The 20,855-nt window shown below is 35.7% G+C and overlaps 1 pseudogene; it reads left to right on the top strand.

The window, feature by feature from the left end:
• Nucleotides 1-3,764: 3,764 nt before the first annotated feature.
• The window catches only part of LOC128591423 (retinol dehydrogenase 10-like), a 37,336-nt pseudogene continuing 20,245 nt past the window's right edge, over nucleotides 3,765-20,855 (top strand).

Below are 20,855 nucleotides of genomic sequence, written 5' to 3'. Positions count from 1 at the left end.
ATTTATTTGTATCTTATTTAATTTTTATCAATATGTTTTATAATTTTGAGTGTATAAGTCTTATTTTTTTTTGTTTATACTTGAATTTTTTTTCTATGCTATTCTAAACAGTTTTTTCTTAATTATCATTTTTGGAATAGTTATTGCTAGTATGTGGAAATATCTTTCATTTTAGTATATTAATCTTATGTGTAGGTTTCTGGGATTATTTGTTACTTGGAATATTTTTCAGTAAACCACTTAGGATTCCTATATTATAACAGATGGTGTCTTCTGCAAATAGAGATAATTTTACTTCTTCCTTTTCTATCTGTACATATATTTTTGTCTTGCCTAATTGCCTGGGTCACTGAGTAATTTTGATGCAAGTGGTTGGAGGAGTAGCTTTGAATAATGTAAATTAAAAACGAAAGTCTTAGGCAACATTTTAGGTGGTAACAAATGAAGACAGGACTGGTACCTCAGAAATTTATAATTAAATTTCAAAAGAATGGTAGGTGTCCACTCCCTTGTCTCTCATTTGAGAGATATGATTAAAGAGTATAAAAACTATAGCCAAGTTTGTCTTGTTCTCAGAAAGAATAAAAAAAGGATGATTTAGGGCGGTGCCTGTGGCTCAAGGAGTAGGGCGCCAGTCCCATATGCCGGAGGTGGCGGGTTCAAACCCAGCCCCGGCCAAAAAAAAAAAAAAAGGATGATTTATAACATTGTTGAAGTGGAGTAATTTATATTTATGTAATAAATATATATTATTTTTTTCTTCTTTATTTTTTTATTGAGACAGAGTCTTACGCTGTGGTCCTAGGTAGAGTGCTGTGGCAGCATAGCTCACAGCAACCTCCAACTCCTGGGCTTAAGCGATTTTCTTGCCTCAGCCTCCCAAGGAAATGGGACTATAGGCGCCCACCACAATGCCTGCCTTTTTTATTTTATTTTATTTTATTTTAATTTTGTAGAGATGAGGTCTTACTCTGACTCAGGCTGGTCTCGAACTTCTGAGCTCAGGGCTATTCACCCACCTCAGCCTCCCAGAGTGCTATGATGACAGGTGTGAGCCACCATACCTGGCCTAAATATGTATTTTTTAAATGCTTATTCTTCCTAAGTGTCAAGTATATTAGACAAAAGGAAACACTGAGTTTTTTGAGTCTGTCACTTAGCAGTCTATGATGTGGGAAAAATCAGATCATTTCACTAACTTTAATTTTTCTAATTGTAAAATAAGAAAAATAATGGTAACTTTATCTCTTAAAGTACTCAGCAATATCTAGCACATTCTAGGCATTAACATAAACTTCTGCATGTTGGATGAATTCTGCTCAAATTTGAAATCACATGTCAATTAACACATGATTAAAATTATTGACACCTTTCATCCTTTGTGTCCAAAATTTAAAACTCCTTGAATTGAGGTTATTTTAACTAATCATAATTTTAAATATAACTCGCAAGAAACTCAAATTTTACTTATGTTATGAATCATATTCATTAAGGAATGCTGTGTATTTTAAATAAGGCTTTAATTACATCTCATAAAACCCATGTTATTTTATAATAAACTGTAACCACTTTGTTGTTCATAACCACCAGTGTTTAAAGTGGTAAGTTAAACCCAGATATGTGAATTCTTTGGTGCTAAAACATCTTTTTTCACATTAGTTAGAATTTGTACAGTAATAATTAAGTAGGTCATATATTCCCTAACCATCTCTAAATACATTTGAGAGTAATAAAATTAAGCAGAACATTTCTGTTTACTTTTGTCTTGACAATTCTTTTTATTCTTTAAAAGATATTATAAATATGTACAGAGGGATTTAAGCTTCTTAGATTTTAGGAAATACTGGTCTTTTTAAGCTCAGCTAGCTTTAATTTTTTTAATTTTTAATTGAGAAACATTAAAACTCAGGAAAGCATTGCAGGCCTGGCTTTTTTTTTTTTTTTTTTTTATATATAATGTATTTACATTGAGACCTCTAATATTGAGGAAATGGGTCAGCTTATCCAGAACCTTACAAGAAGTTGAATTTGTACACTGGTGTGTAGTCTAAGAGAGAATGTGGGAAATTCTAGTGGCCAATTCTTACATGCAGTGCTGGGGGAGAGGAAAGGCAGTAATATTTTCTAAATGTGATTTACAAATGGGAAGCTGTGCTAGGCTTTGCCTTTTGCTCTTGGATCAATCTACCACTCAATGCCCTTCTTCAGCACTGAGATACTGCTGTGTATATCAGGGGCGGGCCCCTTCGATACGCTTCTCTGAGGCTGCTCTGCCAAGGAGCTCAGAACTGTGATAGCCTCAGTCAGTAGAAAGCACACGTGAGAGACTGGGGACAGATAGAATTCAGAAGGCAGGAATTTTTTCTTCTGGTAGAGACAGATAAAAGTGTGTTGAAGTCTGAAGCTTATATTGTTTTGTGAGTCCTTCACCAGAAAAAGAATATAAAATTATACAGATAAATATTATAGAATTGAATATTTATTAGAATTGGAAAATCATAAGTTAATAATTTTTGAAAGCTGGCAAATAACATCGAAAAATTAAGCTAAATAATATAAAAATGTTATTAACTTACTAACATACACTCATAACTTTTCTCTGTCTATAAAATTTGACTACATTCTCTTCAATCATTTCGTCATATGATAATGTCTTATAATTTTTTATCTAAAGAGTATACCAAATTATTCAATCTTTCTTATTTATAGTTGAGATGTGCAAGGCATGATTTCACATGGAAACAGTTTGGTTATTTGCAGTATTGTTACATATTTGTGTGCTAAAAACACATGAATTCTAATTCTTTCTCCTTTCGTAATTTTTATAAAAAATATACCCTGCAGATATGATTGTATGCTCTGCATAATCAAATATATTCCTTAAAAAAAGAGAACTTCTATTTTCTATAGGCAACCTAATTATCTTCTTGGAATTTATATGTTTGATGAGTAGAAGAATTTTTCACAAAGTAGCTGTTCGCTCTATATACTGCACTTGCAATTTCTCTTTCTCAGGCCACATTCTTTCACATTACAGTTTATCCTCTTCCCATCAGAGCAATGGGCTGCAGACATGTAACCAGAAGCCAGTTCGACAACAGGGTGGCTGTAGAATAACCATACATGGGAGTAACTGCACCCACATACCTGAACTTGCTAAAATTTCATTAATTATACCTCCAAGTTAACTTTCCCTAAGTTGGATCTAAATTCTTTTTTTGAGACAGAGTCTCATTTGTCACCTTTGTGCTATGGTGACATAGCTTACAGCAAACTCAAACTCTTGGGCTCATGTGATTCTCTTGCCTCAGCCTCCCAAGTAGCTAGGACTACAGGCACCTGCCACAATGCCCGGCTAGTTTTAGAGGCAGGAGTCTTGCTCTGGTTCAGGCTGGTCTCGAACTTGTGAGCTCAGGCAATCCACCTGCCTTGGCCTCCCAGAGGGCTAGGATTCTGTGAGCCACTGAGCTTGGCCTTGGATCTAATTCTGGCAGCCACCTCCATGCCATCTGACATGAAGGAAGTGTGATAACAGTATAATTGAAATGGAAATAGACTATGGTCTGAAGCCAAGTGCACCTAATACATTCTTAAATTTCTTACTCTTAACAATTTCAAAATTCAGGGCTGTGTAAACACACTTCTCAGGTTCCTTCTAGGGTCCCTGAAGCTTAAGTTTTAATGGCTTCACAGCAAACCCATCCTTGTTCCTAGCTGATGTTGGCGTCCCCAGCGGTGTCTGTGTCTCTGCCTCATCCTCGTCCATGACGGGAGGTATCATTTCAGTAGTTCCTGCCTCCTCAGTGCAGGACTTGCCCTGCCGTGGGTCCAGCTTCCTGCTGTTCTTAACATTTGGGTTTCCTCTCCAACTGCAGATTGATTCTCAGGGACCCTAAGACCATTGTAACTAGTTTACTTATGTTAAAATCCCTCTTTCAAGCTAGCTGCTGTGGCCTTTGTTTCCCAGGGTAAACCATGATGGACAGCAGGGACATCTACAAAATCATTGACCCATTTCCAATCATTGGAAATGAGCAGCAGTCCACAAGCACAGTGAAGTGGTTACTAGTCAGGTCGGAAGGCCTGCATTCGAATCTAAGAGCTCAGTATAGAGAAAGCACTTCGCATACTGCAGTTTGAGTCCACGTTTGGAGGTTTGGCAGCTGACATCTTTTAAGCCTCATCTCTTTCTCTTCCCTTCCCCCTCACATGTGGGTAAGCTGCTGAGTAGGCCCATATGTTCCCTGTTTTGCTGCGAGTGGGCAGTTTAAACCATACATGGAAAGTCTCAGACTAGCACCACCCCTGAACATCACAAATCTCCTTTTCTTTACTCCATTAAGACATTTTCCAGCCTTCTTGAGAGCTGCAGTCTCTCCACGGGGCTCTTCATGTGACCCTTCTCTCTTTGTGAGTGGGCCACACGTTAGTCTTTTTGGGTGGGGTCCATTCTGTTTACTTACAATATTTACAGCAGAAAGAGAGCAAAAATATTATTTTGTATTTATATCACAATCATTGCCTTGATTTACTGTCTATATCTCTAAGTTCTTAATGTAGGGAATTTATTTTATTTAGATCTCAATTCCATGCACATAGTTAATTATGTGCTCATTATTTTAGCAACATGTGATAATTACCTAGTGGTGCTTTCCTAGTTAACAATGAATTAATCCATGGCTGAACTGTTTCTCACAAAGTTCACCAGGGACCTTCTTTTAAGTTATCACCTAGAGGTGATTTTGATATGTAAATACTGAAAAATTTTCTCAGTTAATAATTTGAATACAATGTGTAGCCAAAAGAACCTTCTCATTTGGGTTATTGACAGAAAAAACTTGGAAAAAGCCATAGGATTTTTCCCTGTCAGCCTCATGAGCCTTCAGCCTTCATGATCAAAATTTTGAAGGTAATGCTTAATTCAGCAGAACTTCTGTAGTTGACCATCTCTCTACATGGATCACCTCCTTAAGCTGACCTCACTTCATTAGCCAGACATTAACCACAAGCATGTATCAGTACTAGACCTAGTACCTTATGTTGGGCACTTTCATGTGTTGAGTAGTTTGCTACAGTCCCTTGGGTGATCAAACTACAGAGGTTCTACTGTATATAAATTAAACTCTTCACACACTTCAAGTATGGCATGGGACTATTAATGGCTCTTTGTTTTTGCTACCCCCTCACTGTTTTAGGATAATATATATTTTTCTCCTCTTCTGGAAGGCAAGGCCTTATTATTTTGGGTAAAGGAATGGATATAAGGCCTTAGAAAAGAGTGTGCCTATACAGAAAAAATATGTACAGGTGGTCAGGAGTTAGAGAACAGCCTGGGCAACATAGTGAGACCTCCGTCTATAAATTAGTAACAAATTAGCGGGGCATGGTGGTGGTGGTGGTGCACGCCTATAGTCCCAGCTACTCGAGAGACGGAGGAAGAAGAATTGCTTAAGCCCAGGAGTTTGAGGCTGCAGTAAGGTCTGATCACACCACTGCCCTCTCTAGCCTGGATGATAGAATGAGACCCTGTCTCAAAAAATATATATTTTATACATTTGCATGGATAATAGCATAAGCTTTGGTGGCTTGGCAAATAAATAATTGCTAAATAATGCAGGGGGCAATTAAAACAGTGTCTCTCTTTTTGAGATGTTTTCTGTATTAGATGTTCCTTCTCAGATGTACCAGCTCTTTTTCAACGTTAGGAGATCATCTGACATCCACTTTATTGGTAAGCTATATAGTAAAGCATGGAGAAATATTTATTTATTTTTGAAAATATGGAAATTAGTCAACGTTTTTCTTATTGTTTCACCTTTTGGTAATTAGGGATTTGAGTAGTTTTTTAGGAACCAAGAACCTGGAAAGTCAGGGATCTAATTCACAAGGCAATGATTGTGATATAAATACAAAAAAATCTTTTTATGTTGTTAAATGAAATAGTTCATTCAAATAGCATTGGGTGCGAGGTTGTCAGTGAAGGGATCATGAACTCTTGTTAATTACCCTTTGCTGCTGAAGGTTGCTATTCTTCTCAAAAAATATTTCATCGAATTTTCATTCAATGAAAAATATTTCATTGTATTGCATTGAATTTTATGCTGTTATTACTAAGATGCACTATTATTGTACATGCTAAGGAAGAAAAAATGTCAGTAAAATGATGGCAGAACATAGACTATTTCTTATATGATTCTTCTGCACATTTTTCCCTTCTGTGTCTTCAAAAGCATTTTTAATATTTCATTTCATGTAAGATTGCTAAGCTTTGGGCTCTCAGACTTTCTCCTTAGCCTGCCTTGCTTTCTTTCTTAGCACTATGACTAAAATATTTAACATCCACACTTTATTGATCCTTACAGATGTTATAATAATGAAGCTTTTAGACATCAACCGAGAAGTCATTGCATATGACAAACTCAATTCATGAAATCAATTGAAGTAATAAACGTATGACCAAGGTTGCACATGAACAGTAACGACAAATCTCTTGCAAATCTCTAATGGCAATTGTGAGAGGCCATCAAAAGGCATGCTGTGAGATGTGAAGATGTTCAACAATCTGCATCTCAGAAGTGCTAAATACATAATGTCGTCTCACACGGATGTCAGCCTGAGTTCCTTCTCTTTATGTGGGACACGTGATCTGCTGTGAGCAAGGTCTTTGAAGTCTTACCAGCTCGGCAGGATGGGCAGTCTGCCACAATTACCCTACATTTCGTTTCTTAGACATGAGATATAGCCTCATTTTTTTTTTTTTTTTTTCCGGGACGTCTGATTAATCTACTTCACTGCTTTGGCTGAGGCCAGACTGCAATAGTATGCAAGGCAGCCTTGCCAAATGGATGCAAATATTTTCTTATTTCTTTCATGGGTAATTTAACAGTAGATGTAATATATTCAATCAAATTCTACAAGTGGCCCTTTCATAACTTTGGTCTTGGTGTCTGCATCAAAAACCCATTTTTCTCTCACAAGGGCATAATAAATGCTTTCATGATGCATAGACTTTCTGTTTTTTTCCTTTCCAAATTGTCACAGACCTCTCTACTGCCCTCCTCCTTTCTTCTCTTTTGGAGAAGGGAAAAAGGCCAAAAATTTGTAATCTGCTGTTTTTTCCTCTACTCCTGCTGGCAAGAAAAATGATCTAACCTCGAGGACAATCATGAATGTCTAGTAGAATAGTTTTATACAGACTAAAGCCTTAGAAATATGTTTGCACTAATGGTACGGGTATTTATACAAGAAAGAATTGCATTTAGAAACATTTTCTGAGTAAAAATGACAAAAATATCTATCTTAACAGAGTTGAAACTTTACTGGGTTTTACTGTTATAAATAATGTAATATATAGGTAAGAAGACTGATTCTGCATTGAATAAAAAAAGAAAACAATTTGTTCAGTGTAGTGTTTTTAGCATTTTTAAATGGGGAATAATAAATAATGTGGAAAATATCCTCTATCTAAAATTTCATTCTAACAAAAAGTATGTAATACTTAAAATATTTGTATATGGAAACACATACACTATTGTAATAAGACTTTTAAACTAAGAAATGTTGCATCACAATAAGTACATTACTTTAAAAACTTTTTAAAGTCTATTAATTCCATATGAAAAATTAAATGTCATTTAACCTGCATTCACAATTCATTTTTCTTTAGTCAATGACAATGCATTTATTATAAATTCATTTATAATATAATACACATGGACTTGAAAAAAATCAAGCATTTTGGAAATCTTCCACTGAAGATAATAGAGTGTAGTAGCAAAAAAGGATAGGGACCAACTTTAAAAACTATGCAACTTTCTGAACAGAGTATTGTCAAAAAACAATCATTACTGTGGTTTTGAAATAGTTTGGATACTCTAGGGCAGAAGTTCACAGTAGCAAAGGACTTCCTTCCAGGATATCAAATCTATCAATAGACTTGAAACTCGGCTTGCAGACCCTGAGACAGCACAGTTGGAAACAGAATTGAGCTACTGAGGCTTCAGTTAGGTGAGCACAGGAGGAAATTCAATCTTCTCTGAGGCTGGAGTCACACCAGGGACGTGTAACTCCAGGGAGGAAACCCGTGGCACAAAGTCATTTTAAATTTCCTCAAAATCTGTTTGAAAGGACTCTATTCTTTTCTGCTGAAAATTGAATTTTGGTATTTGCCATTTTGTTTTCCCCAATCTAGGAAACAATACAAATGGATCATTATCATTTTCACATTATATTACATGGTTCCCCAATTTACCATTGATTATGCGTTAATTAGTATTATGGAAACATCTTAAGTAGCAGAATAGACCAAGTATACTCTTTAGAAGGCAAATGTGGGACCTTCATCCCTTTAGTCAAGAAATTATTAATGTAGTTGAGAGGACAGGAAGTAGAGATGTTTCGATATATACCATAAATTTTTAGAAGTTTGATGAATTTAAAAATGCCACTTCAGTTAAGAGATAACATGTTAATTGAAAACCTGTTTATGGATGTGACTCTAAGATAGTAATCATTTGTATCTAAAGTGCAATTTTTTTTGATAAGAGTAAAGCACACGTCATTGAGGTGGGGATGGAGTTCGCTACATAAGCCTACGTGATGTTCTCACAGGGTATTTGAAGACTCTTAGAGTCATCTGGTTTAATATCTTGTTGTACACAGGCTGGTACTAATGACTTAGGAAGTGAAAGAATAGGAGAGAACATTGAAGAAGAACCTAAATACTTTTGAATATAAAAATATTGTAGCATCAATAATGCTCATCTTGATGATTTCATGATGACTAGGTACACAGGTAGGTGGCCCTTTGTATACTTGGTTCTACAGCTGAGGCTACGACCAACCAAGGATCAAAAATATTCAGAAAGATAAACAGTAAAAACAGTAATACAATAATAAAAAGATACAAATAAAAACAATATGTGTGCATATCATAATAGTTATTTACATAGCAATTACATTGTACTAGGTATTATAAATAATCTAGATAGGAGTTTATGTATACAGGAGGCTGTATTGGGTTACATACAAATCCTACAGCATTTTATGTAAAGGACTTGGGTATCTATGGATATTGAGGGATGAGTGTATACTTCTTTGTATTGTTGAATTATTACAATTGTGTTTAAATTTTGTCAAAATTTTGTATAGTTCCTTGCCTCAAACTTTCCAGACACCATAGGAGAAAATTTATATTCAGGAAAGTATGGAGATTCACCAGAGTCCTAGGGGTAAGAATCAAAGAAAACTCAACTGCAGAAAAGCCAGTAGCAGGCCTTTAGATTATCTACAGAGTTTTACACCAAGGTCCTTGAGTAACATCATTTCTATCAATGTCTTTATGGTGTAACACTGATGAAAAAATAAATTGACTGCTAGCCAAGGCAGCTGTGTGTGTGGAGTTTGCATCTTCGCCCCAGGTGTGTGGTTTTCTCTGGGTACCTCCGTTTCCTACTACATCCCAAAGACGGAATCTTCGGTAAATTGCTGTGTTTACAGTTATACCAGTCTGACTGAGTGCAAACCAATGTGCGATTGGGCCCTGTGATGGGGAGCACTCCCATCCACACCTGGGGCCTGTTTACCTGGAATCCTGAGTGCCAAGGAGAGCATCTGGCCACCTGTGACTCTGAGCTGGAATATGCTAAATAATTATCCTAATTGTTTTTTTTTATTAATATTCCTTAAATATATGATGGCCCATATTTATTTATTTATTTATTTATTTTTATTGTTGGGGATTCATTGAGGGTACAATAAGCCAGTTACACTGATTGCAATTGTTAGGTAAAGTCCCTCTTGCAATCATGTCTTGCCCCCATAAAGTGTGACACACACTAAGGCCCCATCACCCTCCCTCCATCCCTCTTTCTGCTTCCCCCCCCCATAACCTTAATTGTCATTAATTGTCCTCATATCAAGATTGAGTACATAGGATTCATGCTTCTCCATTCTTGTGATGCTTTACTAAGAATAATGTCTTCCACTTCCATCCAGGTTAATATGAAGGATGTAAAGTCTGCATTTTTTTTAAATGGCTGAATAGTATTCCATGGTATACATATACCACAGCTTGTTAATCCATTCCTGGGTTGGTGGGCATTTAGGCTGTTTCCACATTTTGGCGATTGTAAATTGAGCTGCAATAAACAGTCTAGTACAAGTGTCCTTATGATAAAAGGATTTTTTTCCTTCTGGGTAGATGCCCAGTAATGGGATTGCAGGATCGAATGGGAGGTCTAAGTTGAGTGCTTTGAGGTTTCGCCATACTTCCTTCCAGAAAGGTTGTACTAGTTTGCAGTCCCACCAGCAGTGTAAAAGTGTTCCCTTCTCTCCACATCCACGCCAGCATCTGCAGTTTTGAGATTTTGTGATGTGGGCCATTCTCACTGGGGTTAGATGATATCTCAGGGATGTTTTGATTTGCATTTCTCTAATATATAGAGATGATGAACATTTTTTCATGTGTTTGTTAGCCATTCGTCTGTCATCTTTAGAGAAAGTTCTATTCATGTCTCTTGCCCATTGATATAAGGGATTGTTGGCTTTTTTCATGTGGATTAATTTGAGTTCTCTATAGATCCTGGTTATCAAGCTTTTGTCTGATTGAAAATATGCAAATATCCTTTCCCATTGTGTGGGTTGTCTCTTTGCTTTGGTTATTGTCTCCTTAGCTGTACAGAAGCTTTTCAGTTTAATGAAGTCCCATTTGTTTATTTTTGTTGTTGTTGCAATTGCCATGGCAGTCTTCTTCATGAAGTCTTCCCCCAGGCCAATATCTTCCAGTGTTTTTCCTATGCTTTCTTTGACGATTTTTATTGTTACATGCCTTAAATTTAAGTCCTTTATCCATCTTGAGTCAATTTTTGTGAGTGGAGAAAGGTGTGGGTCCAGTTTCAGTCTTTTACATGTAGACATCCAGTTCTCCCAACACCATTTATTGAATAGGGAGTCTTTCCCCCAAGGTAAGTTCTTGTTTGGTTTATCGAAGATTAGGTGGTTGTAAGATGTTAGTTTCATTTCTTGGTGTTCAATTCGATTCCAAGTGTTTATGTCTCTGTTTTTGTGCCAGTACCATGCTGTCTTGAGCACTATGGCTTTGTAGTACAGACTAAAATCTGGTATGCTGATGCCCCCAGCTTTATTTTTGTTACTAAGAACTGCCTTAGCTATACGGGGTTTTTTTCCGGTTCCATACAAAACGCAGTATCATTTTTTCCAAATCTTGAAAGTACGATGTAGGTACTTTGATAGGAATGGCATTGAATAGGTAGATTGCTTTGGGAAGTATAGACATTTTAACAATGTTGATTCTTCCAATCCATGAACATAGTATGTTCTTCCATTTGTTAATATCCTCTGCTATTTCCTTTCTGAGGAGTTCATAGTTTTCTTTATAGAGGTCCTTCACCTCCTTCGAAAATGAAATTCCTAGGTATTTCATTTTCTTTGAAACTATGGTGAAGGGAGTTGTGTCCTTAATTAGCTTCTCATCTTGACAGTTATTGGTGTATACAAAGGCTACTGACTTGTGGACATTGATTTTATATCCTGAAACATTACTGTATTTTTTGATGACTTCTAGGAGTCTTGTGGTTGAGTCTTTGGGGTTCTCTAAGTATAAGATCATGTCGTCAGCAAAGAGGGAGAGTTGGACCTCCTCTGCTCCCATTTGGATTCCCTTTATTTCCTTGTCTTGCCTAATTGTATTGGCTAGAACTTCCAGCACTAAGTTGAATAGTAAAGGTGACAGAGGACAACCTTGTCTGGTTCCAGTTCTAAGAGGAAAAGCTTTCAGTTTTACTCCATTCAGTAAAATATTGGCTGTGGGTTTGTCATAGATAGCTTCAATCAGTTTTAGAAATGTGCCACCTATGCCTATACTTTTCAGTGTTCTAATTAGAAAAGGATGCTGGATTTTATCAAATGCTTTTTCTGCATCTATTGAGAGGATCATGTGATCTTTATTTTTGCCTCTGTTAATATGGTGGATAACGTTTATGGACTTGTGTATGTTAAACCAGCCTTGCATCCCTGGGATGAAGCCTACTTGATCATGATGAATGACTTTTTTGATGATAAGCTGTAATCTATTGGCTAGAATTTTGTTGAGAATTTTTCCATCTATATTCATGAGTGAGATTAGTCTGAAATTCTCCTTTTTGTTTGGGTCTTTTCCTGGTTTTGGTATCAGGGTGATGTTTGCTTCATAGAATGTGTTGGGGAAGATTCCTTCTTCCTCAGTTTTTTGGAATAATTTCTGCAGTACAGGAATAAGCTCTTCCTTGAAGGTTTGATAGAATTCTGGAGTGAAGCCATCTGGACCAGGGCATTTTTTAGTTGGAAGCTTTTTTATTGTTTCTTTGATCTCAGTGCTTGAAATTGGTCTGTTCAGGAGGTCTATTTCTTCCTGGCTAAGTCTAGGGAGAGGGTGTGATTCCAAATATTGATCCATTTCCTTCACATTGTCAAATTTCTGGGCATAGAGTTTCTGGTAGTATTCAGAGATGATCTGTTGTATCTCTGTGGGATCAGTTGTTATTTCCCCTTTATCATTTCTGATTGAGGTTACTAGAGACTTTACTTTTCTATTTCTAGTTAGTCTGGCCAATGGTTTATCTATTTTATTTATTTTTTCAAAAAACCAACTCCTTGTTTCATTAATTTTCTGAATGATTCTTTTGTTTTCAATTTCATTGATCTCTGATTTGATTTTGGAGATTTCTTTTCTTCTACTGAGTTTAGGCTTAGATTGTTCTTCTTTTTCCAATTTCATAAGATCTCTTGTGAGATTGTTGATGTGCTCTCTTTCTGTTTTTCGAATGTAGGCATCTAAAGCGATGAATTTTCCTCTCAAAACTGCTTTTGCAGTATCCCAGAGGTTTTGGTAGCTTGTGTCTTCATTGTTGTTATGCTCAAGGAGGTTAATGATTTCCTGTTTTATTTCTTCCTTCACCCATCTGTTATTCAACAGAAGATTGTTTAATTTCCATGCCTTTGTGTGGGCTTGAGCATTTTTGTTAGAGTTGAGTTCCACCTTTAGTGCCTTATGGTCTGAGAAGATACAAGGTAAAATTTCAATTCTTTTGATTCTGTTGATATTTGTTTTGTGTCCCAGGATATGATCAATTTTGGAGAATGTTCCATGGGGTGATGAGAAGAATGTATATTCTTTGTCTTTGGGGTGGAGTGTTCTATATGCGTCTATCAAGCATAGTTGGTCTAAGGTCTCATTTAAATCTCTTATATCTTTGTTTAATTTCTGTTTAGAGGATCTGTCCAGCTCTGTAAGAGGTGTGTTAAAGTCCCCTGTTATGATGGTATTATCAGATATCATATTGCTCAGACTGAGTAAGGTCTGCTTCAAGAATCTGGGAGCATTTAAATTGGGTGCATAAATATTTAGAATTGAAATGTCTTCTTGTTGTAGTTTTCCCTTGACCAATATAAAGTGACCATCTTTGTCTTTTTTGACTTTAGTTGCTTTAAATCCACATGTATCTGAAAATAAGATTGCAACTCCTCTTTTCTTCTGAATTCCATTTGCCTGAAAAAGTGTCTTCCAACCCTTGACTCGGAGCTTTAATTTGTATTTTGAAGCCAGGTGTGTTTCTTGCAGACAGCAAGTGGATGGCTTGTGTTTTTTAATCCAGTCAGCCAATCTATGTCTCTTCAGTGGGGAATTCAAGCCATTAACATTTATGGAGATAATTGATAAGTGTGGTAGTATTCTATTCGTCTTATTTGGTGAGAGTCCATTGCTTAGTTTTATCTTTTGCATCAGTGTGGAGTTTAGGTTCTGTCCTTTGATTTCTGAGTTCTTACTTTGCTGCTGATCCATTGTGGTGGTCAGTGTGCAGAACAGGTTGAAGTATTTCCTGTAGTGCTGGTCTTGTTGTGGCGAATTTCCTCAATGTTTGTATATCCGTAAATGATTTGATTTCTCCATCAATTTTGAAGCTTAGCTTAGCAGGGTACAGAATTCTGGGTTGAAAATTGTTCTGTTTAAGTAGATTAAAGGTAGATGACCATTGTCTTCTTGCTTGGAAAGTTTCATTAGAGAAGTCTGAGGTCACTCTGATGTATTTGCCCCTGTAGGTCAACTGGCGCTTACTCCTGGCAGCTTGCAGAATCTTTTCTTTTGTCTTGACTTTGGATAGGTTCATCACAATGTGTCTTGGAGAAGCTTGGTTAGAGTTGCGGCAACCTGGGGTCCGATATCCCTCTGAAAGCACTGTGTCAGAATCTTTGGTGATGTTTCGGAAATTTTCATTTATAATATTCGCTAGTATGGCTTCCATTCCTCTGGGGCATTCTTCTTCCCCTTCTGGAATTCCTATAACTCGTATGTTGGAACGCTTCATAAAGTCCCATAATTCTGACATTGAACGTTCTGCTTTCTCTCTCTTCTTTTCTGCCTCTTTTACTATCTGAGTTATCTCAAAAACTTTGTCTTCTACCTCTGAAATTCTTTCTTCTGCATGGTCTAACCTGTTGCTGATACTTTCCATTGCATCTTTAAGTTCCCTGATTGACTGTTTCATTTCCTTCAGCTCTGCTATATCCTTTTTATATTCTTCATATCGTTCATCTCTGGTTTGATTCTGTTTTTGGATTTCCTTTTGGTTATTTTCCACTTTATTAGCAGTTTCCTTCATTGTTTCCATCATTTCTTTCATTGTTTTCAACATGTGTATTCTTAATTCCCTTTCTGTCATTCCTAACATTTCTGTATAGGTGGAATCCTCTGCAGTAGCTACCTCATGGTCCCTTGGCGGGGTTGTTCTGGACTGGTTCTTCATGTTGCCTGGAGTTTTCTGCTGATTCTTCCTCATGAGTGATTTCCTTTATCTGTTTCCTTGCCCTAATTTTCCTTTCACTTCCTCTTGCTCTTTAAGTTCTTGTGCCTGTGGACGGTTTTCCACTGTTTTAGTCCTCCTCTTGGGGTCCAGAAGTCTCTCGCTGACTCCCTGTATCCTCATAGGAGTGATGATAGGCAGTTCCCACCAGCCAGAGATGCCTGGAATCCTATCTCCCCAGACTCATGGTGCCCAGATGCAAGGAAGCTGTTACTCGGCTGCCATCTTGCTCCGCCTCCTCCGGCCCATATTTATTTTGATGTTATTAAATGGAAGTGTTTTGGCCCTTACCTAGAAGTATCGTGATGATTTGAGACCAGAATTATGCCGTAAGAACTTCTGTCTGTATCTGTTAGCCTATGGTAGCAATGGTTTCCTTACACATCATTGTGCTGAAAGTCACAGCTTCCCAGAACCTGTCCACAACATTAAATGGGGACTTGTACTCTACTTTCTTTATCAAAATTGAATAGATTCACTCCCCAACAGCAAACCTTCTTTTGCTAGTCTCTAAATTTGCTCTTATACATGCTACACATTAACATTACCTAATTTAAAACCTGCCTATTTCAGGGCCCCAACCCAGAGACCCATTTGCTAATAATTAGACTGATGTGGACCCAGAGAGATGTCTGTTTTTGAAAGTTCCTCAAGTGATCCTCACATGCAGCCGGTGAAAACCCAGAGCTCAAAAGGATGACTCTCAAAGTGGTCTCTGTGGATGCCTGGAAGTCCCCAAGACTTTTTATGGGGTCCAGGAAGTAAAATGTATATTCGCAATAATAATAAAGCATGGTTTGCCCTTTCACTATATTGACATTTGTACTAATAATGCAAAAGGTAGTGGTGCCTGAAACCGCTGGCTCCCTGGCACACATAAGACAGTAGCAACATGGTGTACCGAGAGTTATGTTTTTAGGCACACACATTACATTTTTTTTTTTTTTTAAGAAAAAGGTGGTTTCCCTGAAGACTGTCCTTGTTGAAAGAGAAGCAGTTTTTAATTTTATTAACTCTCAACTCTTTAATGCTTGCCTTTTTAATATTCTATGGAACCACATGGGAATCATTCATAAAGCTTTTCTACTCCTTAAAGCAGTAAGATAGTGGCTTCAAAGAAAAGCACATGTGATTGTGTGAGTTGGGAGCTGAACTTGCTAGTTACTTAGCTAGAGTTTTAGGGGGATGACTGTCACCAAACATCACTTTTCCATGAAAGCAATTCTGACAAACTGGCTTCCTCGGAGTTAGGTTTTTGATAACATTTTTTTGGAAAAAAAAAAAAAGGTAAATCAATTGAGCCCATCACTTCAAAGAAAACAACTGATTGCATTTGTTACCAATTGCAAAATTTAAACTTTCATATGCAAATCTGAATTTTGGAAAACTTGGTCCTGCCATTGTGAATGTAACAACTTCCCCACATCGACTTTTCTGGACTGATTGGTGGTGATATTAATGTATATGTCTACATGTAACATATATGTATAAGGGCATACATAAACATTTGACACGTGTAAATATTGCTTCATTGCATACCTCAGTGAAACAATATTTTCCACATGAAGAATGCATATGCTACAAAATCATACCTGGGTAAAATATCTATTCAAATGTGAGATGGATAACAGAATATAAAGATTTGTCAACATCATTGCAGATTTCACCTTTCAAGTGACTTTATAAAGTTACTGCTTATAAATTTTTGTAAACTATCCAAAATGATATCCAGAATTATCTTTTAAAATGCCCCTCTCATTTTCAACTTCCTCTTTTGAGACAGAATTCTTAATATACTTAAATCAAAACAAATGTAACAGCACACTGAATGCAAAAGCCAATCTGGTAATCTAGCTGCTTTCTGTCAGTGTGAAAATATTGGCAAAGTTTTAAAACAATGCCAAGCTCCCCACTCTTTTTGGACAATCTAGTTATTTTTGATAAAAATGTTCAATCAGTAATGATTTCTTACTGTTCTTTTCAAATAAAAAATTCTTTTAAATTTCAAATATAATGTTTATTAAATATAACCCCCTTAAAATCTCTTTGGGAAGAATTTCAGGTATTTTCAAAGAGTAAAAGAATCTTGGGACCACAAAATTTTGGGAACTTTGAGAATCACTGTGTTGTTTGTCTCCCCTGATCCCTACACACACACACACACACACATTCTTCTATTGCTTCCCTGGGTGATAGTCAAACAACAGGTATAAGCTGTACTTTCCTTTTCTTTCCTTCTAAAACTGAAGTTGAGAGCAATTCTGAAGCAATACATATCACTCAGTACATCAGCTGTACTCAGCAAGTGGTCTGAAGTTGTCATCTTCAAAGTACTTTGTACTCTATAAATATTCACAACTATAATTTGTCAATTTATAATTAGAAGGTACATCTGTGGTTAGTCTTCTAATCATAAATTCAGCCCTGGCCCAACTCACGTGTTCTGCTGTTACCACATCTCTGGGATGCCACTTTGAGTATAGATTTCATAAGTCAGGTCTCACTGTATTTGAATAAAAGTCTGTCACCCAGAAGAAGTTTGAGGCACATTTCTGATCCTGAACACATTTTCTACATAGAAAGTCAATGATTAAACATGACGAAAATTTGAGGATCCACACAAAATTATCCTTGATCTGTTGAGTTTAATGTATTATTCAAAAGTTATCTCTACTTTCTAAAAGCTTACATTTTAGCAAAGCAAAGGATATTAATGCCATTTCTTATGACAGAGTCCAAAACATTTATTTTAAGGTCCTGTTATAAAGGGAAATAGAAATGGCTATATTATTTGTATTAGGTAATCAATATATTGTTATTACATAAATGAATACATGGTGATTTCTATAAAATTTTGGTTTTCTGACAGATTATTTCAAGGATAATTTCAATATGATATTTTGTCAATTGCCACCTTAATTATAAAATTTATGAAATTATTATTAAATTTATGTTCTCATTTTATGATCATACAATTTATGTGTATTTGGAGAGCACATTCCCTAAGAAGTCCATCAATAAAGAGAAAATTAAGAATTATATTCTTATTTTTAAAATAAGAATGATATTTATATTTACATCTTTTTAGTTTAGATGACAGAGATATCCTGTTTGGAAGAGATAGGTTTAAGTAGCTCCTTTGACAAATCCTGGCTCACATTTCAACTATTCTAACATTGTGGAAAGCTATTTTCATCAGGTCAAGTACTGAGTTCATTAACTATGTATCAGATTCTTGGCATTAAGCAGTATGAGTCTCCCAACAGATGGCTCGGGGCGTGAAATTCCCCATCACAGCTACATCTTGCACCGAGGTCAGCCTTATGTTCTGCAGAAATACATTCACTGTAGAACTATTTCCACATTACTCATTCCATTTTCCCCCTTTTTTGTCTTCATCTTTACTTCCCCCAAAATTGCATGCTTGGAAACTAAATCAGTTTAATTTTACCATTTTGCTTTCTCCTTCTTTCTAGTGGATCTATTTCTTCCACAAGAAAGAAGAAATTATAATCAACATTTACTAATTCCTTCTTTAAAATATAAATTGCTAGTTTTTGTCTCTAACTCTAATGAAATCCTTATTTCCATCATTGCTGGGATTCAGAGAGATACAGTGATTTCTAGAAAATAAGTTGCTAATGAATGATGGTATTTGAATTTCTTTTCAGAAATCTGATTAGAGTCTATTCCATCAATATATCAGTCTTGCTTCTTAAATAGTATCAGCCTAAGTCCATTAAGTTTTGATAATAATTAAGAGCTTAGTAATAGCCTTCATGTCACAAACTAATTTTTGTTTAATTGTCTATTTTTGGTACATCGGTTAAAATAAATATGAAATTGTAGTGTTGTTAAGAACTTTGCCTCTGCTCTCTACAACTCCAAGTGCTCCTGCTGTAAATTATTTTTTTAACACACCTGTTTGTTCCAGGTGTCAATTTAGCTTAATGTGTTTTAGCTGAAAAAAAAAATATAGCCTGATAATAGTAAGAGCTAGTTGTCACTGAGGGAATATGCTAAGATATTATCTCATTTAATCACACAGCAAACAAGACAGAGATTGTTCATATGAAGGAAGTGGGTTCTCAGATTGTTTTAGTGACTTCCCAAATGTTTTTTGTGAATTCAAAACAAGGGGCTTTGCTTACCAGCTCTTGCTTAGATAGACGATTTTTTTCCCCAAACATTGGTTTTACCCCATTATTTCCAAATTGAACACTATGATTCAGAATATAAAATCACCATCTTATAATCTAAAATTGCTAAAATCATTGTTTTAAGAAACTATTCAAATAAGCCATATATTCTTGGTAGAGGTCCTTTCCCCCCATTCTGAAGTACCATATATATAAATTCATTTTATAATAGGATTTGTTATTTTATAGAAATTTTAATTTTTACTGTGCTATTTGTTATTTTCAAAATATTTGAAGCACCAAACAATGCCACAGAAAGGAAGTAAAGCCATAACCTAGAAAGAACTATTATTAATATTTGATGCTTATCTTCCTAGCTATGTATTTATATACAAAAGAAATGAAATTTCTACTTGGTAAACTGATTTTTATATTGATATATTAAAAAATAATTTCTGTGTCATTAAATGTTTTTCAGCAGCATTGTTTGTAATGTGCGGTATTCTATCATTTGTATTTGCTTTTTGTAACCAATACTACTTTGCTCTTAATTTAGACTAATATTACTATTAAGAAAATTAACAGTCATTTATTTATTTAAACATATTTAATCATTTAACTATGTGCTGAATGTTTATTATATTTCAGTTCTTAAGTCTCATATAGGATACAAAAGAAATAGTAATTGGAACACTGTCTCTTTCATAAAAGATGCCATGAGAGATAAGGGTGATGAAATAGACTAGAAAAATATTTTATCACAAATAACATGACAGGAAGTATAATGTGTTCTAAGAAGACATAGCAGCTACTCATATTCCAATTTAGGATGTATAAGAAAAGAAATTCCTGGAGGGATTTATTCTAATAACTTGTGGCAAAGATGATAGTCCTTGCCAATCATTTTACATTCTTCCTTATTTCCAAGGAGTCAGGTGGAGACATATGACTGGCTCAGGCAAAGGAACGTGAATGAAGTAATCTGGATCCCTTTTGGGCTGAGGGCAGGAAAACCAAAGCACAATTCTCCAGAGTTTCTTTATCTACAGTAGTGACTGTGGAAAAAACATCCAGAGTTGTTACTGCAAATTGGTGGAACCTCTATTAGTCTGGATCTCTGAGGAATTGCAATCCCAATGGGTGATTTTATGCATAAAGAAAATGAAATGTATTCATGTAAAGCCAGTGCAATGTAAGAGCTGCTTTTGACCACAGTATCACCTCGCCTGCACTGACTAGTACAGATGTGAAAACTAAATAGAGGTTAACTGGACAGGGAAAGGGAAGCAATGATCTAAACACGAAAAAGAGGGTGTGCAAACATCCAGATGAATGAGAAAGTGGGTTATTTTAAGAAGTAAGCATTTATGGTCTCTTGTAGATTAACATTGGTGTATATTTGTGGACATTTATTTAGATAACTTCTGAGAAATGAATTAGCTAGTCAAACATATGTTCAGTTTTAGGATCCTTAAGTATGATAAAGTTTCCCTTTGTGAAAGGTCATTCCAATTTAGTGCTCTCCAGCATTTTTGATCACTGAGTCAATTGTATTATTCTTGGCCCACAAGCTGCAAAGCATTCCTATTCATTCCTCAATCAGTTGAGCTAAATTATTTTAACCCTAAGACAAGGGAAATGCTTATTAATGAAATATACATTTTTTTTTTAATTTGTAAGAATCGAGACATGTTGATTCATCAAATGTATGAATAAATAAAAAATAAAAATGGCAAGGAATCACAATTCTGTATTTTGGAATACTTCTTAGGGTTTTCCACTGAATTTCCTATTATCTAATATTAATAATAGAATCACTGGAAGGTTAAGGATGGTTATAATCAGGAAAAGCTCACTG

Source organism: Nycticebus coucang, chromosome 8, assembly GCF_027406575.1.
Source record: "Nycticebus coucang isolate mNycCou1 chromosome 8, mNycCou1.pri, whole genome shotgun sequence".
NCBI classification, from domain to species: domain Eukaryota; kingdom Metazoa; phylum Chordata; class Mammalia; order Primates; family Lorisidae; genus Nycticebus; species Nycticebus coucang.
This window is presented reverse-complemented; position numbering and strand designations above follow the sequence as displayed.